At 39.9% G+C, this 25,745-nt stretch overlaps 1 long non-coding RNA gene across 1 annotated transcript; it reads right to left on the reverse strand.

The window, feature by feature from the left end:
- Positions 1 to 798: 798 nt before the first annotated feature.
- Positions 799 to 13,442, reverse strand: LOC139179340 (uncharacterized). Its single transcript, XR_011563716.1, has 3 exons — positions 13,356 to 13,442; positions 5,248 to 5,327; positions 799 to 983 (listed from the first exon to the last, which is right to left on the reverse strand). It is a non-coding gene; the product is annotated as an uncharacterized lncRNA (long non-coding RNA).
- Between the last annotated feature and the right edge of the window lie 12,303 nt (positions 13,443 to 25,745).

Below are 25,745 nucleotides of genomic sequence, written 5' to 3' on the forward strand. Positions count from 1 at the left end.
AAGTGAAAAAATGACATTTGCTCTTTGTGTGTATACTGGCTTATTCCTGAACCCAGCACTGTGCATGTTAAATTTTGTTTGTATGAATATTATACTTATTTCAGTGACTAGCACACCGTACTGTTCAATAAATTGTTATTGTTGTTGAAAGATGGGATGTAGAGTGAAAAAGAAGGTGGCAGCAGATTGCAGTTTCTGACTCATTGATACAGTTCAAAGAGGACTAATCTGAGAGAAGAGATCTAGGAGCCTTCCTGGGAAAGAGGCCCAGGCAGAGTGGAAAAGTGGTGCTGAGGATCCCGGCTGACTGCCTGGGGGTTTAGAGTAAGGCTTCGTTACTGGTGAAGGCAAGAATACACGTGCAAGAAACCAGGCTATAAGGCCAATCGTATGGATGAAGAATTGGTTGCAAAAAGTGAGTGTTAACTAGGGAAAACTATAGGGCAATGCTCACTCTAGGCATTGCTAGTTCCTTAATGCAACCCCAGACCTGGGGTAGCATTCTATATTCTGACTTATTAACTGGATATTTTGCTAATTGGGCATCACATGGCTTCGCAAACTTTGGAATCAGATTGGACACCACCATCCTTATTTTCTGTCCCACATTCATTTTCGTATGGTATTGACTTTCTTATCATAACCATCACTGAAAATGGCGTCAAAAAGATACGATGTCATTGAAAGAAATGTCATGTGATCTAATGTTGAAATTGTAATGTCTGAGGCAGAGTATTGCTGTTTCTCTCAAAAAATTAAAAAAATATCCAAGAATACTCTTTTGAGCGTTTAATAGAGTACATTTTGAGAAATATCAATTAAAAAATTTTAAGCAGGACGTTCAGATGACAAGCCTGTGGTTTGAAGAAACCACTCTTGTTTGTGGATTGGTCAGAAGCAAAAGTGGAATTGGAGGAGATGAGTTCAAATGCTGTTGCAGTAGAGAAGGTAAAATGATGGTGTCTTGGTCTCACGCAGTGTGACTGGAAATGAAGACATGTGTCTGAACATTATTTAAAATAAAAGCCACCAAAACACAAGGTTTGGGTTGAGAGCAGGAAAAATAAAGAATTTGGACCCATAATTACTTATTTTAGGATACAATGTTTTTGAAATACACTCTGTTGTTAAGCTCTGCTTCATCCAGGTGCAGGGATTTATCTCACAGCTGTCTTGCATTTCAAACTGCTTATTATGGTTTGACTTACAATGTTCTAACTTTATGATGGTGCAAAAGCAATATGTATTCAATAGAAATTGTACTTTGAATTCTGATCTTTTCCTGGGCTAGCAATATGCTCTCTTGTGATGCTGGGCAGTGGCAATGAGCACAACTCTCAGTCAGTCATACAATCATGCGGGTAAACAATCCAGACACTTATAACCATTCTGTACTTAAACAACCATTCTGTTTTTTCACTTTCAGTATAGTAGTCAATAAATTACATGAGATATTCAACACTTCATCATCAAATAGGCTTTGTGTGAGATGATTTTGCTCAACTGTAGGCTAATGTCAATGTTCTGAGCACATTTAAAGTAGGCTAGGCTGACCTATGATGTTCTGTACATAAGGTGTATTAAATGCGTTTTTGACTTGTGCTATTTTCAATTTACAATTAATTTTTCAGATGCAACCTTATTGTGAGGGTAATCCTATTGTAAGTCAAGGAAGTTCTGTAATTTGTTAATCTTTTATATACAAAACTTGTCTATAATTCTTGTTTACCCCAGGCCCCTACCATGGGATAAATCAAGATTCATGGAATTGCAGAGGCCTTTGGGTTATGTCCAGTGCCATGGTGGCCACACCCATGATACCTTGCACTAGGGCCACATTTTTCTCTGGCCTTTCTCCCCAGCATCACAAAAACTCAATTAGGGTGGTAGAAAAAAACCCAAAAAACCCGAGGAGTCTCAAGGCCACAGGGTCCCTTATCCTGGCTACCTGGACTTATGCCCTTGAACCTCAGCTCTGTGCTGTGCTCTCCTCTGCCTCCTTGCAGAGCAGGAGCTCTTGTTAAAGTATTGCAGCCTCAGCTGCAGTGCCACTGGTCATTATCTGTTCCACTGGCAGCTGCCCCTCTGCCTCTGAGTGTGGTTTTTCTTTCAGGTGGCAGTGGCCAAGTAGGACTCTAATTCCTGGTCTTTGATCCCTGAAAATTGGTTTTGGTGTTTAAGGTTATTGCTCCCTCTATCAAGGTACCTGGAAAGGAGGGAAACCCTCCCTGGGAACCTCTCCTCATGTCCTGGGGTAGCACAGAGAGATGGCACCTCAAGGGCTCTGACTGTGAGCAGGCCTCAGGCTGGGCCATGCTGGACAACAGGCCAAGCAGCTGCCTTCCTGGGCATTCATGCCTGTCGTTGGGGACATTTGTATCCCTCCTCTTTGTGAAACTGTCCCAGCCCTGTGGTCCAGTGATCTAACTATGATCCCCCAGTCCCCTAACGAGTCCTTCCAGACGGTCTGAGGGTCTATCTTGGTGTCTCACAGGCCCTGATCGGGGGATGGGGGTTATGCTGCTCCAGTGCAACTCTTCCGGAATGTTTAAGGAAAGTATAAGTTTATTTCCCCTCTCCTGGAAGACAGATTTTCCAAGCTCTTTGCCAAATACAGTCCCTAGTGTATCTATTTCTTTATTCATGCTTAGGGACTTATTTTTTTTTTAGATATTTGAGGCTGACATTGGAACCTCACAAATATAGCTATCTTCTAAATGGAATGAAACTTTAGGGATTGGTAGTGCATTCCTCCAGAGAAGGCAACGGCACCCCACTCCAGTACTCTTGCCTGGAAAATCCCATGGACAGAGGAGCCTGGTAGGCTGCAGTCCATGGGGTCGCTAAGAGTCGGGCATGACTGAGTCACTTCACTTTCACTTTTCACTTTTATGCAATGGAGAGGGAAATGGCAACCCACTCAGTATTCTTGCCTGGAGAATCCCAGGGACAGAGGAGCCTAGTGGGCTGCCGTCTGTGGGGTTGCACAGAGTCGGACACTGAAGTCGGACTGAAGCGACTTAGCAGCAGCAGCAGTGCATTCCTCAAATGCTAAATTGCCCTTAAGAAAGGCTTCTAAATTTATCATAAATGCACAGTGCTAATGTGAGCTTGAGCCATACCCCAACTGATGGGATATGTTTGTGAGGAAGTCATATAATAGACACCTGAACATGCATTTCACAGCTTTGCTGCAAATGCGTGTCTGTGTGCACCCTTTTAACTGTGGTATTCTTTCCCTTCCTTCATTTGGGGTCAGAGTAGGGGCAGCAACCTAGTCGTGTGCTATGGCTTTGCGTAAGTCCACTTGTGGTCAAGCACAGCCCCTTTGAAAGATCCTTGGCTCTGAAGCCTAAGGAATTTGGAATGGTATTTGCAAGATGGAAGCAACCAACAGATCAGCATTTGCGAAGTACAGGCAAGATGACTTCAAGCTGCAAAGCTGGGCCTTGACAGACGGATTTAGCACCATTAGCAGTGGCTTGTTGAAAAACAAAAATGACTTCAAAACTCTTCCCTCTGAACCAGAATGTTACATTCATCTCTTCGTTAAAACATCCGTTATTTGCTGACTTGTTTTCTGTCACCCCCCCTCCCACCCCCCAGCCTCTCACTCTTTTGTGTCAGAGCTAATGTTCCCAGCGTCTACACTGTGTAGGCCCTGATTATTTGTGAGACAGAGTGAGTTAATGCAGATTTGCAAGCTGTTCCCATTTGTTAAATGTCAGAAAAACACATGCAAGTCACTGGCTTTGGCACTTAGCTGCCAGCTGGCTCTTCTGGAGGCAGGGGACAAATGACAGTCTATCACACAGCATGCTTTCAAAGGAAGAGGGGACACATTCCAGAACTGCAGCATCGGAGCAGTTTTTAACAACATAAGCAAAATAAGAAGCCAACATCAGTTTTTCCCTCCCTTATTTCTCCCCCTGTTGTTGAGTGAATGGCAGCACAACATTTGGGAGCTTTTTAAAGCCTTGGGAATATCGATTCCACTGCCCACCATCTGAGAGAGTGATGGGATAATGGGAGCTTGCCAGAAGCGCTCACACTGTCTGGTGAGTGACGGCAGAGATACCCTTCAAGCCTGGGGGAGAGGCTGCGCCCGCCTCACCTCTATCCTGCAGGTGGTTGCGGCTCCCGCCCCACCACTGCCACCCTCTCTGCAGCCATAGGATTCAAACTGAATTTCTGCTTCCCTCTCTCTCTCAGGCTGCAGTCTTTGGGTCCCGAATTCTATCTCTAACCACCCCCCTCTGCCACACACACACACATCCCACTCCCTTAAGAAGGTAAAACTTACAGGGTGGAAGTAAAAGAGGCATTTTTTTCCTTAGCTCATTCATTCATTTATCCATCAGTTATCTACTGAGTATCTAGTATATGTCAGTTATTGTGGAGGATGAAAAGAAATAGGACACATGGGTTCTTCTTTCATGCAGGGAGCTAAGAGGGTTGTTGGTGATGAAAAAAAAAAAAAACTGACAACTGAAAATACAAATGGTTGCAAGAGGAGAATGACGTCATAATTCTCTGGAATCAAAGGAAGAGTTCATGAAATAGTGGGTAATGAATTGGCCTTGAAACAACAGGAAAGATTTAAATAGAAAAAACCAAAGGGCTCCTGAGACCGGGGTGATGCTGAAAGGACAGAATGAGCATGAGAAGCGGGGAGTAGGCATTGGCCTGGTTAGGGCAGAAGGTTAGTTAGGAGAGTGGTGGAAAAAATGGAAAACTAGACTGAAATCAGGTTAAGGAATATGGGCTTTCAATGAAAGTTTTTGAATCAGAGAGTATCAGTTCAGAGTGGTTTTTCGGAGGACTGTTACCCACTTTGTTGTTATTTAGTTGCTAAGTCCTATTTGACTTTTTTGTGACCCCATGGACTGTAGCCTGCCAGGATCCTCTGTCCATGGGGTTTCTCAGGCAAGAATACTGGAGTGGGTTGCCATTTCCTTCTCCAGGGGATCTTCCCGACCCAGGGATCAAACTTAACGTCTCCTGCATTGGCAGGCAGATTCTCTACCACTGAGCCACCTGGGAAGCCCCTGTTCCTTATTTACCCATGTATGATCTGTTGAGGAGGAAGAAATTTTCTTCTACCCTCTTAGATTCTCTGGCTGATATAAGAAATAAATTTACATGAGACAGATTAACAGGAGAAAATCAAACATAGTTTAACAAAACGTGTATGTGGGAGAGACCCAGAAAAACTAAATAACTCACCACGGTGGTTGAAACACTCACCCTAAATGCCATCTTCAACTTAAAAAAGAGGTCGTTGCAGGTAGTGGTTTAGGACCTCAAAGGGGAGGAATGCAATTCACCTGAAGACAGAAAAGCAAATGCTTGTTTGCTAGGACAGGCAAAGACAAGGGGATACAGAAAGGAATTCTAACAAACAGACTTAAAAGATACGTAGAGCATGCTATACGAATCCATGGTGATGGCTCCCTGCCTGGAACAAGTCCTCGATCTACAGCCGTTAGGTACTTAGGGAGGTCAAAATTTCTTCCAGGTTCTTTTGGGGCTTGATTGTTTTTAGCTCAAAATAATTCACATTCCAAAGAGATATTTTGGGGTGGCAAATTTTGTTACCCTACAGATCAGACTCAGTGCTCTTGACACACCTAAGTGATTTATGCACAAAAGCAAAGCAGGCTTTCTCTATGGTAAACCCAAAGACAGCATATCACAGAGAATGGTTCCATGGTTTAGTTAAGATACTTTGTTTTGGCCATCAGTGTTCTTAATGGAAAACTGAATTTCCCCTAAAGCCACCGACTCCCCTTATCTTAGCAGAACTGTTCATCTTCTAATATTTTGTCAGTATTTTGTTAATTCCTTTTGCTGTTTGGAGATCATCACTCTTACACGATTATGGAAAAACAGCCCCTTCTCTGTTTGAGTTCATGAAACTGGCAGCTACGCTTTACCATCCCTAGTCATTGAGGAGTTGGGTTCCTGCCTTACCTCGCTCTGCTCTCCCAGGTCTTAGCTGGGAGACTTTAATACCCATGCCAGCACAGCACTTCCGGAGACAAAGCATCCTTAACCCTCTTGCCCTAGCTTTAAACTTAAAATGATATTTATCCCTCTTACCTCAGGTCCATAATTCTAAGATCATACCTTGGGTTTTTGTTTCTTTTAACCAACTAAAATCTTAAGCTGGCTCTGTGGTCTCTGATCCTTCTTCCATTCTCCTAAATTGATGGTCTTCACGTCTCTCCCCCCTTTCCCCCAGGTTGATATCCAGAATGATTTTACCTCCTTTCCTGGTCAGCCTAGCTGCATGGTGAGGACTGGCATCTCCACAAAGGTAAAGCCTAATTCTGGCCTTCTGGAAGCCCTAAGGGTCACTTCATCATGTCCCCAGAGTCCTTGGCTCCTAGTCTGCTCCTGTCATAGCAGGTGGCCTTGCCACTTTCTTCCTGAGAAATGTATGTTTTCACCTAGGCTCCTCTCCTTTTCTAAGGAACAGGTTAATCTCTCCAGAGCAGTTTATGTGACCCCTAAGACATTGTCATTTTCTGCCTCTCTCCTCATTTTCAACTTCGCATTTTAAATTGGTTCTTCTTCTTTATCTTATGAAAATACTCAAGATTCTACAAAAAATCCTGAAATCAATCTCTCTGTATTCCACGCTTCCCTCTAGAAACCACTTCCTTCTCTCCTTTGGATGAGAGGTAAGCTTCTTGACTGCATATTGAGGCCACTGCCTTCTGATTTCTATCTCTGCACTTCACATCAACATTCCTGGCAGAGACTGTGAAGGAGCATCTGAGACTCAATCCAGAAGACTTTTCAGGCCTCATGTTAGTTGAACTCTAAGAAATGTTTAACTTTATTTAATACGCCTGTGGAAAAAGGACCCGGTTTCTTCAATTTCCTTATAATGCTGCTGATTCTGGGCTTGGGTTGTTATGGTAGTAGGAATGATCTGCAAAGACTACTGGCATGAAGTATGTCAATAGGCTTGGGTCATATACCTTTTTGAAAAGCTTACTTTTTGGGCTGGTCTTAAGATGTGACATGGTTTTCACTCTAGATGTTGGTGTACGTTACACTGTAGGGTGCTCTATAAATATAAGCTGAAGGAATAAATGAGGTCATCAGAGAATCTAAATGAACAAACTCGTCAGACTCCTGCCTTCATGATTTTAACTCTGATGGTTTCCGGAGGCTATAAATACTGAATGTAGGGTGGTAGATGCAGTCTAGTACCATTAGAAAAGGAGAGCATGTAAAGCAGTCTGGTGGTTCCTGGCATGGAACCTGAGTCTTAGCCGACAAGTAGAAATAAATCAGACAAAAGAGATTAAGTTATGAGGGCATTCCACCAGGAAAAAAAAAATATCATGTCAAAAAATATGAAGCCAGATTGCTTATATGATATTACAGTTTTCTGATTCCCTTCTTAGCTCTTCCTTCTCAATCTATGCAGGTTCTTCTTCTTCTGGACTGTACAGTCCATGGGGTTGCAAAGAGTTGGACATGGCTGAATGACTTTCACTTCACTTCACTCCTATCCACTCTTTAAATGTTATGATATTCAAACAGTAACATTGATATGAAACTTTATAATTTGCATGCTTTATATCATTTAATCATCAAATCACTAATCTGTTGAACAAATATTGACCATCTATCACATATCTGATATTGCTTTGGTTCTATGATACAAAAATAGACTAGATCATTCAACACGTTCACAGTCTAGAACTCAGGCTCATGAACATGTGTGCCAGTTATGCAGCTAATTTGATGCTACAGAGGAACAAAATTTGCCACCCCAAAATGTCTTTGGCATGTAGTTTATATCAGCCTGAAAACAATTAAGGCCCAAAAGATTCAGGAAGAAACTTTAACCTTCTCCCTAAGTGTATGAAGAATTTAGATAGAGGGCCTATTACAGAAACAGAGCTATCATTAGAATATCTGCAGAGAACATGTGCTTGGTGTGGTGGGAAAAACTTGGGTGGGGCCTGGAGATCAGAGTCCACTGTGTGTCCCATTGTCTCTGCCTGGCCCATCAAACATTTGTTTACCAAACACATGCTTTTCTGCCTCCATGACAGTTGTCTTTCTCCTCTTTGAAGTCCCAGACCCCTACTCTCAACATTCTCTTTTGTCTTTAGTTGGTATTTAAGGTGAGAGTATAAGCCATTTGGTGAGTTACTCAATTTTTCTGAGTCTCTCCCATGTACACATGTTATTAAACTTTGTATAATTTTCTTCTATTAATCTGTCTCATGACAGCTGAAATATTAGAACAGCCAGAGAACCTGGTAAGGTAGAGGAAAATTTCTTCCTCCCCAACAATGCCTAGAACATAGGAAGTACTCAATTAATATTTGTTAACTTAATTAATATAACTCAATTGTCTAGAAATTTTAAGACTGGCATCCTTTTCTTATCCCAATCCCTGCCCCCACTATGCATTTCCCCCCCCTCTGGCTATAAAATATGTGAGCATAAGAATGAACTCTAAGTGTGTACATGGAATAAATGATACTTGCGAAAAAGGTTTTGCCTAATCTCTTTCTCTTGGTCAAACATAACTGAACCTTTGCTTTTCTCCAGCCAACATTCTGAAGTGGTTCAAATGGTTTTACCTTTATTGCCAGTTACTGTCCAACATACAGAAAATCTACTATGTTTTTGATTGAGTTCACTCTAATAGAAGATACAGGGTATTAAACAGCTCTTATAGAACTGAAAGAAGTACAGTTTGACCAGAAGTCACTGGGAAAAAGGAGATAAAAGCAAGACAGTACAAACGGCTTTGGTGATCTCGGATTGCATACGTGTTCATTCTCTCTCTGTCCCTGCCCCTTCTTGTACCTCTTGTACCTTCTTGTACCTCTGTGTGTGCATGCTAAGTCACTTTAGTCATATCTGACTCTTTGCGACCCTATGGACTGTAGCCCTTCAGGCTCCTCTGTCCATGGGATTCTCCAGGCAAGTATACTGAAGTGGTTGCCATGCCCTCCTCCAGGGGCTCTTCCTAACCAAGGGAAAGTACCCATGATTCTAATGTTCCCTGCATTGGCAAGCAGGTTCTTTACCACTAGCGCCACCTGGAAGCCTACCTACACCTAAATCTATATCTTTATCTATCTAAATCCATATCCATATTCAAATCATAGCCATTTATATCTAACTATATGCTCCTATTAATGTGGCTTACAAAATTTGTCTTCATAAATTACTGCAAACTCCTCACTACTGCTCTGAAAGAATCATGATGGCTAGATAACTATTTTTACATTTGATGTATGTTTTCCATGCATTATATAAGTACAAAAGAACTTTTCAGATGTAGATGAATAAGACAATTATAAGCTTATCTCTTCTGTATCATGCATGCAGCAACACATTAGAGCAAGAGAAAGTTAGTGTATGGAATGTAAGACATGGAAAAACAAAAGTTCAGGATGGTGTGAAGGAGGAGAAAGAGTATCTAATTGAATACTTTTCCAGACATAAGAGACCAAGAGAAGAGAAAAATTGCAATCTATACAGAGAGTCGATTCTATTGGTCTTTCTAAAAGGATTATGTCATCATGACAAATGTGGGGTAGATGAGCCAGAGGTCACATGCAAGGCTGGTAACCACCAAGATGCTTTCTCAGGACTTTCTCCTAGGATTCTCTCCAGAGAAAAAAGAGTGCAAGGTTAAACCTTTGTGAATGAATCTAATATTTGATGGTTTTTAATAATGATGAAATGCTACTTGTTCAACATTTTATTCTCTTCAAAGTTTATTCAAAAACATTGTCTCTCTTTTAGATTATCAGTTACATTCCACATTTGTTAAGCTCATTCCTAATTTTGTCCTTATCTCTATTTCTTACACCATATACATATATATATTCCATTTCACCCCAAATTGATCTTCTCTGACTCTTGAAACTGGCTTGTACTTTTCACCCAAAATTGATCTTCTCTGACCCTTGAAACTGGGTTGTACTTTTCAGCAATTTTATACATCATCTCACTTGCAGTGCTTCTTTTCTCCTTTCTATCTTCCCAAATTCTAAAAAGCATAGCTCAAGTTCCATCTTCTCTGGAAAATCTTCCCTTGAACTTCTACCCTGCAGTCCCATAACTCTTGTTACCTCAGTTGGCAGATATCTCTATTTATTAGTTAGATCTTTCTCAGTTACAAGTGTTAGAAACCCAACTCAGACCATCTTAACTAGAGGAAGGAGATCTTTTGTGGGAGATCACAGAAGAGAGAAATGAAAAATTTGGATGTAGGCTGAGAAGTAGCTGAATTTAGAAGTTCGTGATGTTGTCAGGACTTTCACAGTCTCTTGGCTGCTCTCACCCCTGCTTCTCTCTCACAAGGGCTTCCCATGTGTTGAGTAAGTTGTCACTGGCTGCCTCTCGCCCTGTATCTCTCACTGTAGGACTTTTAGGATTTCCAGTGATTGTGCGAAGTTTTCCTGGAGACCTCTAGTGTAAAATTCCAGGGAGGACCCTGATTTGCTAACTTAGATTGCTAATCATTTCTGTACCATTTGCTGTGGCCACAGATATGAGTCACTCTGGGATCAGTTACATCTGAATCACAGAGAGTATATTCCATGTAGGAACAGAAGAAGAATGAAGGCAGACAAAAACAGTGGACATCCACATAAAATTTTCATGTTTTTTTCATCCTCCCAAGAATGCAAACTTTAAGCCTTGAGACTGTGTCTCAAATTTCATTGTTTCCCTGACTGTTTTTTATACACTTGGTGTTCAAAAATATGTTAAAATGATTTTGGAGTATATGTAATATGCCTGCAACAGGTTATTTTGATTGGTTCGGGTATATTTTAAAGAAACCAATAGGGCGATGAGACTCTTGAGACCTCAGACAACTGTCTTGAGAATATAGCCAATGGGTTGGAGTTGGGGCTGGGGTGCAGATGAGAGCCTGGGTACAGATCACTTTAATTCCTTTTTTGGAAAAGCAATTCCATATGCACATTCTGATAGTATATTATCTTCACAAGAGAAAAACATGATTAACAGTAGAACATAATAAAGGATGCATGATGGCCAGAAAAAAAAGCCTATTTTCTGCTCAGCATTTGGACCCCCTTGGAAGTAAGTTGTACTGTAAATTCAAAAGAGTCTTATATAAATCTGGTAAAATTTCTATTGGAATAGGTGACCTATTTAGTCTATTACATCTCTAGTTTCTACAATTCTGAGGTTCCTTGGGGCGTGTGCAGAATGGAGCAATTGAAGAACAGCAAATTTCACAGTATGGTCTACCATCTGTATAGAAACAGCAAGAAAACTGATGGGATTTCTCTCTCTGGCAGATATTTATTTCTCAAGTGCCTTTAAAACAGGAGGTCTGCAAATTCTTCTCAAGTTGTTAAAACATGAAGATTGATTTACAAATGTATATTTACTAGGAAGAAATATTTCACAATGTGCCTAAAAGTTTCATTAAAAAATCTAACTAAATATTTCTAGTTTCTCCCCTGATTCCTTAGTTCCCACAATTTTAATAAATCAGGGAACATTTGTAAGTGCTAAATGTTAAATGGTTATCCCCAGTTAATTTTTAATCAACTAACAATAGTTGTGTTAATTGAATGCCATTAACAAACCATAACTTGATGCATTAGCTCTTTTATGCAAAGAAACTTTTTCCTACAGCTTTTATATATTATCTGACTTGCTTCTAAATAGAGCATCAATATCTATAGACTGTGAATTTAATAAATGCATTTGTTGACATATATCTGTGTGCCCTGCACCCATTTAAACAAATCAAAATATGCTGAAGTACAAAAATGAAAGAGAAACCCAAATTTAGTCCCAGGAAAAGAATTAGAGTATCAGCAGCCAAAAGAGAAGCCAATTTGAAATTTCAGAATTTTAATCTTAATTCACTGTTTTTACTTTGAATTTCTGAGTAAGTGGCTTAATATTTCTTTGGCTTTTCATTTCAAGAATTACTTTGGGAAACATGGCTGGAATGATTTTGATAGAGAATATTTCTTCATCATAGATTACAATAGAAAATTAACACTATTCTTACAGTTCAAAAGACTAATACAAAGCTAATATATGTCACTGCTGCTGCTGCTTTTTATAAATTTTATAAATAATATAAAAGCTGCTGCTGCTTTTTATAAATAATATGTCACTGTTTATAAAATTTAGTCGTGTCTGACTCTGTGCAACCCCATAGACGGCAGCCCACCAGGCTCCCCCGTCCCTGGGATTCTCCAGGCAAGAACACTGGAGTGGGTTGCCATTTCCTTCTCCAATACATGAAAGTGGAAAGTGAAAGTGAAGTCACTCAGTCGTGTCCAACTGGTAGCGACCCCATGGACTGCAGCCTACCAGGCTCCTCCGTCCATGGGATTTTCCAGGCAAGACTACTGGAGTGGGGTGCCATTGCCTTCTCCGAATATATGTCACTACCCTGATATATTTCTGAAAATGTAATATAGCTTTGTGGCCCAGAGAAGGTGCAGTCTGGGTTACAAAGACTGGCAATTTTTTACATCATGGGTCCAGTGGGAGTCTGGAGGCAGAACCAGGGCCTTAAGAACCAGGGCCAGCAGGAGATGAGGAAGCAATACCTGCAGGTCAGCCTGGTTGTCTTGCATCCTGTTCTGAAAGATCTATTCCGCAAATATAGCCATTGGCCAACTCAGGACAAAATAAATCATTGAAAGGTACTAAATTGTGGAACTTTTTATTTTCCTTTGTATATTCCTCTGCTCACACTTATGCTCTATTGTCTCATCAAACTTGTTTATAAAATACAAGTTCAAAGAAAGGGCTTTACAACTACTAAGAATATGTGTGTGGGTTGTTCAGTTGTGTCTGACTCTTTGTGACCCCATGGACTGCAGCCTGCCAGACCACTCTGACAATGGGATTCTCCAGGGAAGAATACTGGAATGGGTTGTCATTTCCTTCTCCGGGACTACAAACAATAAGAGCATTAAACCATGTGAGGGCTCTTTCTGAATGTGGGACCCATTCAGACTCCACATAAAGCCCTTCATTGGTTCTAAAAATATATGAGAAGCCTGCATATAATAGTACTCATTAGGAAGAGTTGCTCATGTTCATGCTTAGTTGATCAGTCATGTCTGTGTGACCCTATGGACTGTAGTCCACTAGGCTCCTCTGTCCATGGGATTTTCCTGGCAAGAATACTGGAGTTGCCATGCCCTCTTTTAGGGAGGAAGAGTTGGAATAAGCTCATTAAGACAACAGGAGACATTTACATCAAAAGAGAGTGTATTGTTAGCTAGATCCTTTAGAATATCCTTATAATAAGCTAAAAGTCTCCATAGTTATTAGAAGTCAATCTATGTCCTACTCACCAAGAAGTGGTCATAAACCAGCCTTAAGATTCTCTAAGACTCTTTGGAGCTGCATTTTAAGTCTTTGAAGCATGAGTAAAGGGAAATATAATACACTGTGCATTGCATTTATGCTATAAGAAAATCTTAATCCTATTAGCATTATGACATACAAAGGAGTTCTAACCAATCAGAAATAGAGAAAAATATTTCTCTTGATTGTTCTTTCTGAAAGTACTTTGTCTATCTAAACACTTCTAGAAGGTCAAGGTGACCTCCTACCCCTATGTCACACTAGCTCTAACTTTTCCACTTCTTGAGAAGTATCCAGAATGAGTGTGACTAACCAGAAGCCAGATATACCTCACAGATCTACTAGCTCTAGATTTCTAACTCTGGATAGATATTTACTTTCCCAGAATATGAGGTCTTTTCAGGACAGACTAATTTAATTCTGTGACCTGCTCTGGTGCTAGATGGCTTCTACCAGGCATTCTGGGAACACTGCCATAATAACAGTGATAATGAATGTTTGTATAACTGTCTAGGATTTTTTTTTTTTAACCTTACTTATTTGGCTTTCATAACTCTACAAAGCCAGTAATAAGAATTTATTTTACAAATGAAGAAGCAACCTAAAGGAAGTTACATGATTTATCCAAGTTACTCACACATTAAATGAGGAAACCAAGCCTTGAAGTTGAGTCTAATTCAACTTCTAATTCTACTTTAGAGAAATCTGCTTAGGCTTTTAGGACCCTTCAAAGTTTCTTTGATGTCTAAAAACTGGAAAAAAGACAATGTCTTCAAGCACATATAAGACCCATTGAAATTTTTACTTGTTTTCTTCATCCCAATCAATAAAGACTACTCACAGTCTTGAAGACATACATTGGATACTTGCTTCCATGGCCTTCTTTTAGGCCCCACCCTTGATCCTCAACTTCTGAGGTCTCCCTTTCATTTAGGTTCAGGTTTAGTGACATATCTGTAATGAAGACTTTCTGCATAGAAATAACATCCCCTTCCTTCCCCAAACACACACACTTATGGCTTAAGTTTTGCTTGTATCTCCTGTGTGAACCTCACCTCTTATCCTACTACGGCTATTTGTGTACCAAGGCCATCTTCACTATTAGGCTAGGAGAGCAGCAAGAACTCACAAATACCTAACTCACAGCCTTGGTCAGACTAGGGCTCAATGGATATTGTCTTGACTGAAAGACACAAAAAAACATAACTCTCAAACTAAATGTTGAGTGTTATGTTTTATTTGGGGTCCTCACTGAGGACTATAGTTTGGGAGACAGAGTCTCAGATTACTGTAAGAAATTGTTCCAAAGAGGTAAGGGAGGAGTCAGGTTATGTGGGAGTTTTTGCTGAAAAATAAGCATGTAGTTGAACATCTGCCAATCACAAAAAAATAGACATCTTAAGTTGATTTTAGCTTATCTATATATGGGAAGATGCAAGGGTCTGGGCTTGTAGAAATAATTTCTTTGAGATACACTTTTAATATCTAGGGCCAGTATCCTGTTTTCCTCCATCCTGAATTCCCCACAGGGCACACAATCAAGGGCAGCTGCAGTGGCCGATGGCTTGATGGCCACAATATTTGTTGTTTACTGAAATGGCAATGTTCTCTGTCCACATCTGGTTGGCCATCTCTCTCTCTCTCTCTTTTCGCCTTTTCACTTTTAATTTTGTGCTGGGGTATAGTGTTGTACACCACAACTACAATGTTGTGGTAGTTTCAGGTGGACAGCGAAGGGACTCAGCCATACACATATGTGTATCCATTTTCCCTCAAACTCCCCTCCCATCCAGGCTGGCTCATAACATTGTCTTTGTTGGTTATCCATTTTAAATATAGCAGTGTGTACATGACCTTCCCAAACTCCCTAAACTATTCCTCCCCACTGGCAACCAAAACTCCATTTTCTAAGTCTTTCTAAGTCTCTTTCACCAAAGAAGACATTCAGATGGCCAACAGGCACATGAAAAGATGTTCAACATTGCTAGTTACTAGAGAAATGCAAATCAAAACTGCAATGAGATGTCACCTTACATGGGTCAGAAATGACTATTATCAAAAAATCCATAAGCAACAAATGCTGGAGAGGGCATGGAGAGAAGGAAAACTTCCTACACAGTGGGAATGTACATTGGTATAGACACTATGGAGAACAGTATGGAGGATCCTTAAAATAATAAAAATAGAGCTACCATATGCCCCAGAAATCCCACTCCTGGGCATATATCCAGAGAAAAACATGTTCCAAAATGATACATGCACCCTGATGTTCATTGCAGCACTGTTTACAAGAATCAAGATGTGGAAATAATCTAAATGTCCATCAACAGAGGAGTGGATAAAGAAATGTGGTACATATATACAATAGAATATTACTTGGCCATTAAAAAGAATGAAATAATGCCATTTAAAGCAACATGGATGCACCTAGAGAGTGTCATACTGAGTGAAGTAAGTCAGACAGAGACGATTGGCCATAATTTTAATGTAGCCATTGCATTTCTTTTGTCATTTGGTTTCTGTCAATCTTGTCTTTTTACTCGTTTAAGGAAAGAAACACATACCTTAAATTCCTGCCTGTATTCCTTCACAGAATGTAACACAAAGGAAGTCTGAAATCAATACTTGCTTAATGGTGGCTCAGCTGGCAAAGAATCTGCCTGCAGTGCAAGAAACGTGGTTTCGATCCCTGGGTTGGAAAGATCCCCTTGAGAAGGAAACACTACCCATTCCAGTATTCTGGCCTGGAGAATTCCATGGACTATATAGTCGACGGGTTCTCAAAGAGTCAGACACAGCTGAATGACTTTCACAATGAGTCGTTAAGCTTGCGTTAGTTTATGCTTTGCGTGGAGATCATCCAAAGTTGTCCAGAGTTCAAATTATGAAGTAAGGTGGATTTTTTTGGTTTTCTGTCTTTATTCATTTCTTTCCCTCAGTAACTCAGCTATTGGCTCTCATTAAGGTGTAATCTAGCTTTGTTAGGAGCTAATTTTATATCACCTCCCTAGGTGTGATAAAGATAGGGAGTGTGTTTGCCTCCTTAGGCAGCACTCATGGCTTCAGACTACTCTTCCCAGTATGGATTATATGTCCCATTTCCTCAGGGTCCTGCTTTGCCGTGCACTAATGACTACTATTTGATTCATGTGTTAGCCTTTTTAGAACTAGCAGCATTATACTGGAGTTTTCTGAAGACAAAATGCTTTTAATTTTAGTGGTTTTGGAACAGTTTTCTGATGGTGAAACTTTAGACATCATGGTAGGCAAATGATAAGGAGGTTTCAAGGCACAAATGTGTTTTTAGTTCTTATAAATTCCACACCACAGGCATCTTCCCAAGTACAAATGTGGCACTGCCATCATTCCTGACTTCTAAAGAAAAATAAGAGGATGCAGAAAGAGAGGTTCCCTGTAGCCATATCTACCATGGGAAATGTTTTTTTTTTTTTTTAAATCTAATTGAACTCTTTATGAAGATAGACTTCTTTTTTTTCTGTATTGGTTGAAACTTCTTTTTTCCTATATTGGTAGTGGGGAGTAGGAGATGTGGCTGTGAGACTGGGAGGAAGCTATGCGACCCTGGATCATGGTTTTGCCCAAGTTCCTTCAGTTGCACACTATTTCTTTAAGGTTTCTGAGAGTCCCTGCCATTAATATTTTACTTGATCAGTATAACAAAATTTTGCCTCTGTTTCCTCATACAAGCATGTTGGATTGCTGATCTTCTGTTTATGTGGAGATAGTTATTGTTTGCCCTTCAGCTTTCCTGGCTTTATTATTTGGGAAATAATTCTGTGAGTAAAAAATTCTTTATATATTTTTAAACATCCATGAAAATATTTCTAATCAGGTACTTTTCAAGCTACTAATTACCAAACTAAAGATGAAATATTTAGGCCTCTCAAACCTAACAATGTCTCTTTAAATCGCTTTTTTCTCCTGCACAGCTAGATCCATATCTGTAAATGTCTTAAGTTGTGCTGCCAGCCAGTCTTGCCTACAGCTACTTGATTCTGGGTGAGCCTTCCATAAAACTGATTATAGCATTTCCCTGCCACACAGTGAAAAAACAATGTAGTGTGATATGATAAAGCTTGGATTGAATGTGGGGAATATGAAAGTGTCTGTCATCAGATAGAAGGGGCAAAGAGAGTGGCTTCTTTCTCTGGGGTGAGGTGGGGATGAGAATTGCATAGATTCTTATTGAGATAAGCTCCCTGGACTTTCCTGAAAAATCACCTTGTTATCAGAGTTTTGTTCCTTTTCAGCTTCTAGTGAATACTGCCAGCTTCGTAGAAGTGTGTGTGTTGTGATGGGGAGACAAAAAAAAAAAAAAAAAAAAATGAAAGAAGATTAATATTTGCTAACTATTCACTAATCCCATGGACGGAGGAGCCTGGTAGGCTGCAGTCCATGGGGTCGCTAAAAGTCCGGCATGACTGAGCGACCAAGAGTAAAAATGCCCGACTAAAAGTCGGGCACTTTCACTTTTCACTTTCATACATTGGAGAAGGAAATGGCAGTCCACTCCGGTATTCTTGCCTGGAGAATCCCAGGGACAGAGGAGCCTGGTGGGCTGCCGTTTATGGGGTCGCACAGAATCAGACATGACTGAAGCGACTTAGCAGCAGCAGCAGCAACTATTCACTCTCTGATTATTTTTATACATGTTAATTGAGAGCCTAGTATTTTGCTAAATATCTGGTAGTGGGTGCTAAATTAAACTATTGAACAAGTAAAAACAGGTTTTTAATTCAATGAAACAAAATTAAAATCAAGCTGATTATTTTATTTTGGGGTGAAATGACAGTGTATTGACTGGGATTGAGGTTCTGTGGATGGCAGAAAGAAGGCAAGGGACCTGGTTACTCTCTTAGGAAGATTATAATGCCATTTAAAAGAGTGAGTTTGTGTAAGGTTTAATAACAAATTGAAGAAGTAATTAAAATGACAATAAAAAATCCATTTTAAGGCAATCAGCTGTAAATATTGAGTGAGTAGGTGTGGCAATAAGGTAGAAATTCAGAGAATAGAGCTGTTACTTGGGGGAGGAGGATGTGGAACGGATACACAAAAGGTGGTTTAGTCGCTAAGTCGTGTCCAACTCTTGCGACCCCACGGGCTGTAGCCCACCAGGCTCCTCTGTCCATGAAATTTTTCCAGGCAAGAATACTGGAGTGGATTGCCATTTCCTTCTCCAGGGGATCTTTCCAACACAGGAATCGAACCCAGGTCTCCTGCACTGCAGGCAGATTCTTTACCGACTGAGCTACAAAAGGGGGGTTATTTAAATAAAAGCATTTTTATATTATTTTAGTAGGTACTATAAACCAAATACTTTATTAGGTCCTGGGCATACAAGAATACTTAGGTCATGGAAAAACTTAGAATTTAAATGAATGGTTCCCAAATTTTTACAGGCTTAAAATTCACCTAGGAAACTTGTGACATTGCAGATCCCTAGGCACGGGGGAGCCTGGTGGGCTGCCATCTCTGGGGTCGAACAGAGTCGGACATGACTGAAGCGACTTAGCAGAAGCAGCAGCAGGACCCATCCAAAGAGAATCATATCCAGCAAGTCTGGTGTGGGACTTAGGAAGCTAAATTTTGATAATCACCTAATTTGATTGGGTATAGATTATCTGGAGACTGTTTTAGGAAATACTGATATAGGGCAGTCCCTTGGCCCCAGAAGAAATACAAATTCTTGAACTTCATCTTAGGCCTTATCGAATCAGAAACTATGAAATGCAACCAGCAATTTGTGTGATTCTGATGCTTACTGAAGTTTAAGAACTAGGTGTAGGTATAGTAGGACTGGAGGTAAATTTTGCCTCATTCATAATTTCTCTGGGCACATCATCCCTTGAATAACTATCCCTTGAATATATGTTTTGTATACTTTAGTTCAATCTGAAGACACAGTGTGGTGTAAAAAAAATCCAACAGTAAGTTTTTGCGTGGGATTAAAATACAGAGAACTGACATAGATTAAAGAAAATAAGTTTAATTGGAAAAAATTCCATCATACCAAACATGTGTTCACCTGTTGGTAAGTTGCAGATCAGATATTGATTAAAGCAATTGTCTTCCACATTTGTACTTTTCCTCACCCAGTGCAAAATGGAGTTAGCACTGAGACTGGAGTGAGAATGCCTGAAGTCATCCTTTGCAACTAACATAATTTCTCTCAGCTTCAGTTTTCTCTGTAATGTATAAATAACATGTGTATAACCTACCTCGAAGGATGGTTGTAAATAATAGGAATAGCTAACATTTACTGAGGGCTTACTCTGTGCCAGACACTGTGCTAAATGGTTTACATGAATTATCTCTTTTCACCTTCCCAAGAGCCCTGTTATCACTGTCTACAAATGAGGAAATTGAGTCTTGTAGAGATTAAACAAATTGCTTGAGGTCAGACAGCTGGAAAGTAGTAGAGTCAGGATTTAAATTTAGACTGACTCAGAACTCAAGCATGTAACTGCCCTGTGCGTGCATGCTGTCACTTCAGTTATGTTTGACTCTGTGTGACCCTATGGACTGTAGCCTGCTAGGCTCCTCTGTCCATGCGATTCTCCAGGCAAGAATACTGGAGTGGGTTGCCATGCTCTCCTCCAAGGGATCTTTTGGATCCAGGGATCGAACCTGTATGTCTTACCACTCCTGCATTAGTAGGCAAGTTCCTTACCACTAGCGCCACTTGCGAAGCCGGTATAACTGCCATAGTGGACTATAAAGTTTGAAATGAGATAGCATACAAACTGTAAAGTGCAATTCACATTAAGGAAAAGGAAGAAGTCTGTGTGTTCCATTTTGTTTATTCATAATATCCACAATATTGTGCACGTAGTAGAACTTCAATAAAAATCAGTTGAGAGATGACAATTAAGTGTTCTTTAACTTTTTTTTTTCCTAACCAAAAGGTCTTGTTATATTCTCAATGTTACGTAACGAGCTCTAAACAGAAATGAAACAGAAGCTTAGAGTAGTTCCTAGAATAGCACAGGCACTGAGAATGTTCCCTGAGGTTTCTGCCAGCTCTTGGGTTTTATCATCTTCCCCAGGTATCTGGGACAAATGATACATATATGGTGTTGTTCTATCTCCTTATAATTAGAGCTCTGTGGGTTAATTATTAACATCTAGGCTTTCATACCTATTGAGTAATAACCAGTAAATTGGCTAAGCAGCAAACAGTGGTTCTCTCCATATATATAGAACTGTGCCATGCCTTGTGGAATGTGAAAAAAAGTTTATATCATGGAGCTATGGAACTACCCAAGGACATTATAATCTATCAGTTAGATAAGGTGATGAACAAGGCATGTGAAATCAAACAATAATTGATAATACAGTCTGTAATGGTATCTTATAATGACAAAACAAAAAAGGAAAAATAATTACTAGAGCAACTAAAAAGAATTTTAGAGAGTCTGCATACTAGGAGCCTTAATAAATTATTATTGGATTAATAAATGGATGTGAAGTGAGACTTGAACTCTAGTTATGGTTGGACTCTTATAACTCTTGAACTCCTACTACTGATATTACTGGTATGCTTTAAAGAAGTTAATCTCAGTTTCCTCATTTGCAAAATGATATAAAATAATGCCAATCCTCACACTTTTCAAACTGTATTATGATAATTAAATAATATAATAAATGCAAAATTACTTGTGTGACTGGAGAGTGAAATACAATTTTAAATTGTTTTCATTTTTGAAGTTTTAGAACATTCAAAAATATTTTAAATTACTGTTTTACAATATGCTACATGTGCAGTAAAGGTAAACAAAAAATATAAAAATAAAAGGAGATGAAGTTCTGTGAATGGATAAGCCCATGGGCTACTTGGCCTAAGTGGACAGGAAGAAGTAGTGAAAATTTACTCCAAAAAGCCTTATTTCTGCTGCCTCTCTGGCTGACTCAGGAAACAAAGTCTTACATTTGTGTCTACGTTAAAACTTAGGAAGAATTTAGATAATGATCTGAGAGTCAGGAGTCCAGTATTCTTTGTATAAGAACAGTTCTTAAAATGTCATCCTCAGAAATAATAACCACCTGATGACAAGTCTGTATCTTAATTTTGGGAACTTAACAGAAATACAAAGGGCTACACTGATTTATTTTTCTCTTGAAGTAATTATACAAATGAATTATGAACTTTATTTTTTCAAAAAGAAAAAATAGAATCCTATGTTAAAGCTTACCGTTTTCTTTGCCCACCATTTTCAGTTCTGTCCTCCTCAAGACATGGAATCACTGCAGAGACTGAAGTGTGTATCCTCAGTTCATTTTTAAAAAAGAACTTGTTTATGTCTTTAATATCACATAAGTAATAAACATTACATATGTTTTGTTTTTTCTGTCACTTTTTTTTTTTTACTTCTAGTCATTTTTTTTACTTCTAGAAATAAAAATATTTAGCTAATTTTCCTTTACTAGACAATGACCTACTAAAAATACATTTAAAATCCATGTCCCCTCAACAGGCTCATGCCTTCTAAGAAAAGAACACATCTAGCACAACTCTAAAACACATCACATCTCATTTCCAATAGGACAGGCAGAGCTTGACCAAAAGGATGAAGAACTACTAAGGATGATTTGTAATCAATATCATGAAACACAATTCAAACAATGGAGGGCTTCTGAGAGCCACTGTGCAGTTGACCTGAAAATAATCTCTTCTGCTCCAGCCTGTGCTCTGTTCTCTATCCCATCGTCCCCTCCCCAGAGTCTCTGTGTGCTGAATCCAAATGAGTTGAGTTTGAGCTCTAGCTGCTCTCCCAAGAGTATTATTATTTTTCCTCCTTTAAACTTAAGGGTGCTAATTAATGTAGGAAAAGTTATATGCCAAGTTTGCTTTGCCTGTGGTTTCCTTAGATTAAAGGCTACTGGCAACTCCAGCTCTGTCAGAAGGGCTGCTGCTGTATTCTTATCCCCTGAAGGAGGCTTCAGCTCTGCTGACTCAAGAAGACTTCAGCTTTTGATTTGGAGTTATTGGATATTGACCCATCACTCACAGCAGAGTTATGGGCCTGCTGTCCTGGATCCAGGGAATTGGACTCTGGCTTTGCCTGCAGCATTCCTTACCCCTCCCTTCTCAGTTTCTGTTGAACCTAAGCCTGCAAATGTCAATTTCATTTCTTAAAGGCCAGGTAGTTGTCAGTTCTTCCAAGGGACTCAGGGAGAAGGTGCTCAGGACAACACCCTCAGTAACATTTTACAGTATTTTATTATGGCTCCAACTTAAACCAATCTCTTCTTCCTTCCTTGCCCCAGCCTCGCTCAACCGCCAACATCTTCCCTTGCCTTGGAAACAGTCAGGGAACAAGCTTTTTATAACCAGTTTCAAACTACTCCCATGTCTGACAGATCTAATTTAATACAATTTCAATACAAAAAAAAACCAAAAAACACAAAAAATGTTTTAATAAAAAGAAAACAAAGTTGTTTGGGGACAATTTCCTCTGTAGGAAAATGCTGCTGCTGCTGCTGCTGCTAAGTCACTTCAGTCATGTCCGACTCTATGTGACCCCATAGATGGCAGCCCACCAGGCTCCCCCATCCCTGGGATTCTCCAGGCAAGAACACTGGAGTGGGTTGCCATTTCCTTCTCCAATGCATGAAAGTGAAAAGTGAAAGTGAAGTCGCTCAGTTGTGTCTGACCCTCAGCGACCCCATGGGCTGAAGCCTTCCAGGCTCCTCTGTCCATGGGATTTTCCAGGCAGGAGTACTGGAGTGGGGTGCCATTGCCTTCTCCGAGCTCTTCTTAAAAGCAAAATCCTAGTTGACTGGATAATGAGATTCATTAAGGCTGGTGATTCTGACAAACTTATATTGAGGAAAATCCTTTTAAATCAAACTTTACCTTCACAGCTAGTCTACAGTTAAGTCTTCTAAAGTCTGATTGTGGCAGGATCCTGGGTCAAGATGAGATTCCTACATGTCTATGCCCAGGAAAAAATGGGATTTCAGGCCTTGCCAGAAGGAATTTCATGAAAGCTGAGTGGTCTTATGGGAGAAAAAAACAAACAAACAAACAAAATCTCATGTTAAAGAAGGAACTCATGTTAAAAAAACTCATGTTAAAGGGAGGTGGGGGAGGGAAGTATTGGGACTTTGGTATTAGCTGAAGCAAACTATTATACATAGTATGGATAAGCAGCAAGGCCCTACTGTACAGCACAGGGAACTAACTATTCAGTATCCTGTGACAAACCATAAAAAAAAAGAATATGAAGAAGAACACATACGTGCATAACTGAATTACTTTTCTGTATAGCAGAAATTAACACAACATTGTAAACCAACTATACCTCAAATAAAATAAAAAGGAAAAAGAAGAAGGAAGGAACCAGGCATGATGATCGTGACCCACTAGCAAAGCCTTGAGTTTAGAGTGATGCTGAGGGTCACAAATAAATGACAGAAAAAAGAGTTCCTCCTAAATCTCTGTAACACAGAAGGCAATGAGCAATCTGGATTTAATATAACGCTAAAAGACTTTGACACAAGAAGGGAGTAAAAGTCTGGAAGCATTCTTTCCCTTTCTATTCATAGTTTTGTTCTCCGTGTCACCCTCAAGTACAGTGGCTCTTTAAGTAGTCTGTGTACCAGTTGAGGTACTTGGTGGAAATTACAGGCCATGGAATGGCAGCTGAGGAGACAGTGACCTCTGAGCAACAGCAGTGTCTTACTGGAAGTATTTTTTTAGACCTTCCACAATGCACAACAAAGGCGGGCACTGCAGCAGGAGTGATGGAACCCAGTTGAAGCTGCCTGCTGCCTGATGGATGTGGAGGGGCTCAACAGAGGGGCAATGCCTTCTAGTGGAGATAGGGAGACAGTGAAATAGCAGCATTACCCAGTGTTGGCAGATACTGGAGTGAACCAAGAGGCTGACGCTGCAGGCGATCTTGTTCTATGGCCTGCAAAGCTGCTGGCATGGCCTGATGATGTCTTATAGCCTGTGGAGGGCTCAGCGGAGGATATCACCTAAAGGGGCTAGTAAAGGGGTAGAGGCCAATACTGGAGACCACCCTACTATGTGTGGTGGGTACCTTGGGAGTACTCAGCTAATAATGTCCTGGTATTCCCCAAATTTTGGTCATGATCCACCCCTTTGTTACTATTGTTTAACCATTGCAAGCACATGACTTAGGGTGGACTACTTAGTCTCCACTATTTGTGATTTGTGACTAGGCCTCAAGGACTGGTTTATTCTCTCCTGGTAGCTGGAAACACTCTCTGAAACTAGCAGTAGCTACATGGCCCGAAGACAAAAGAGGCCTACCGTAGAGAGATTGAGCTGTGAGACAGAGGCATGAATGGGAAAGGAGTACCCTCAGTAGAACTAAAGGCATGGAGCAGAACCTTAGTTAGGAGACTGGGAACTTAATGCCCAAGTAAAACCAGTAGTAAGAATTGAGTGTACAACTGGAAATATCTAGCTATTACTTTTCTTAATTCCAGGAGACCCTAGGAACTCAAGTGGGGCAGAGTGTACAGGAGAAAAGGGTAGAGAAAGCCCAGAGGCCAGCAATGGTGGTGAGGAGAATGGTCAAGGCTGATTGGCATACCATGAACACTTGAAATCTGATGTTTAATGAGCATCTATGACATGCTTCACATGTTTATATTCAAGGCTTTTGGCTAATTATAATGCAGTTAAATTTCCAAGTACTTATTTATTTTACTTATAGACAAACCCACTAGGAATCTTCTGCCTCAGCTCTGAGAACAAGCTATTCTCAAGACACAATATTATGACAACTTTTCCACTCTCACATCATTGTGACTTATATCTGTATGTGATTAAAAGATATCTTTGTATTTTTAGATGGGCTTACTTAATTGTGGATAATAGTCTAAAAGACACAGTTTCTAGAATTAAAAAAAAAATTAATAGTAGCATCAGCATAATATTAACACCTTATTTCTTGGTAACACTTTTTCTTGCATTATAAGTTTCTGTTTTAATGAATATTTCATTTAATCTGTATAATAATCCTGCAGGGAAGGCAGAATCAAGGTTTTTCTTTTCCTTTATTTGAAGATGGACTCACAGAGAACTTGAATGACTTGCCAGGAGATATTTAACAAGCTAGTATTGGAACCGGACTAGATGGCAATCTCCTGAGAGAATGGAGACATGAACCAACTTTTGTCCTCTATGGACCTCACATCTCACATGTGACTTCACTTGGCCCCTGCAAGTGTACTGTAAGGTAAGATTTATTATTCCTTTTTAAAGATAAGGAAACTGTCAATGAGATATAGCTATTTATGATTTACCCAGCTCTTTAGAGTGCAGAGATTGTTTGAACCTGGATCAATCCTTCTAGCTTGAAATCTGTCCTCTTTCC

Source organism: Bos indicus, chromosome 24 (assembly GCF_029378745.1).
Source record: "Bos indicus isolate NIAB-ARS_2022 breed Sahiwal x Tharparkar chromosome 24, NIAB-ARS_B.indTharparkar_mat_pri_1.0, whole genome shotgun sequence".
Taxonomy (NCBI): domain Eukaryota; kingdom Metazoa; phylum Chordata; class Mammalia; order Artiodactyla; family Bovidae; genus Bos; species Bos indicus.